Source organism: Nematolebias whitei, chromosome 14 (assembly GCF_014905685.2).
Source record: "Nematolebias whitei isolate Nwh7 chromosome 14, NemWhi1, whole genome shotgun sequence".
Taxonomy (NCBI): Eukaryota; Metazoa; Chordata; class Actinopteri; order Cyprinodontiformes; family Rivulidae; genus Nematolebias; species Nematolebias whitei.
Window position 1 is genome coordinate 20,162,003 of NC_056511.1, and position 1,905 is coordinate 20,163,907.

Here is a 1,905-nt window from a genome sequence, read left to right on the forward strand (position 1 = left end):
ATATAATTATTTACAATTTTTCTACTTTATTTCCTACTATATCATTTTAGAATCATTGCTTGTTCAACAGAAAATCTACAGATTTGTTTACTATAGCCTTTAAAAAAAAATACTGTAACTTCTTAATGTTTACACCATATTTAATAGCCCAGTGTTACAAAGTACTACTGTGTGTTTGGTGCCAGACAAAAGCTTGATAAAGCCGTCACGTTTACGCTTTATGTGAATATTAGTCTTTAGTTTAGTAGTTTTTAGGTTTTAAGGTAATTAGTACACTGGAATAGTTTTTTATTTTATTTTTTTATTTTTTCACTCCTGTGTTTGTTCTGTCATCATGCATCACGTATATTCTAAATATCCTAATCCTGTTTACTTGAATTTATTGTATTGTTTTAAAAAGAGTGATTCGTCAAAGCTGTAACTTCAACACGGTGCACTTGACTTGTTATCCACATCCACCTTTAGCCACTCCACGTCACAGCCCTGTGGCTCCTTTCCACCAGGCTGTGCTGTTTGGCTGTCATCACAACAACATGCTTATTGGTGTGCTTATCACAGCATACTCCTAATGGATGTATTATACAGGCACTTAACAGCAAACTAAAGAGGAATATTCTGAGCGACTCACTGTGATGAGAAAGTGGATGGAATGAACACTCCATGTTGTTCGTGAGCTCTTTTAGTCATGATGCTGATCGTGATATTCACTGAGGACGAGAAGGACTGCGAGGTACAATCACGTGGCCTTGATGGAAAACTCTGTGAAAAGAAGCTTTCAGTCCTACCTTTGTACTTTAAAAAAACTTGTTTGTACTTCAAAATGTGGAGCGTTACTGCTTTTTTGTGAAAATAAATTTTCTCAAGATATTTTATATAAAGTTTCTTTTTCTTTACCGTCAAAAAGCCAAAATTTGTTTTACATAAGGCTCATTTTTAAAAACCTAATAGACAAATCTGATGACCAAAAGTATATTTTTGTCCCATCTGAGATTATTAAGTTATTAGAACAACATTTATGATCTTTCCATTGAAGAGAGAATCAAAGCAGGTTGTTAAAACTCTACCTGGAGACACTATGAGCTTGAGTTCATTAAGTTTGTCTGTGAGCTATACGTCAGATTTTCTTGTCATATTATTTAGCTTCCAACTTGAACACTTCATAAATATTGCACAGATCAAAATGTCAGCTTTGACCTGATGGGGAAAGAAGACAAGACTGAAATGACTTGTTCTGGGAGCTGTTGGCTTTTTCAAATGTCACAGTATCGAACCACACTTTGAGAGTTAACAAACCACATAAAGTTTTAAACTGAGAGCTGATTAAATGCCCTGTACGCTCACAAATCAATACAGAAGGCAAAACGAGTAGAACAATTTATTTTTCTGAAAATGATTTTGTAACTTTGTACTTTATTTTTAGAATCTTGGGATTAGATATGTGATTTTGTTTGATTAAAAAAGAAAAGATAAAGAAAGGTTGTCTGTCTGCAGTGAGAGATTCTGACATTTGCCCTGGAACCTGAAGATTATTCTCTTTTCATTTGCACCAAAGCTCAGAGAAACAGCCAATCCATCTGCTCCTTAATCCAAAGTGACTGCAGCCAAACTATTCCGATAATCAGTATAAATCTATTCGTGTTGTTTTTTCTCTTTTATTTTAATTTCAGAAAATAATCTAGAAATATTTGGTTAACTTGGTTCACTGAATTCACAAACTGAAAAAAAAAACAGTATTCTTCCAGGATTTTAAATATTATTTGTTCTATATGATGAACAATATTACATCTCCCACGACACATTTCTATTATATATGAATTTTGACAACACTTTTTTTTTCTGTATAATTAGAAAATGCTACTCTATCTATCTATCTATCTATCTATCTATCTATCTATCTATCTATCT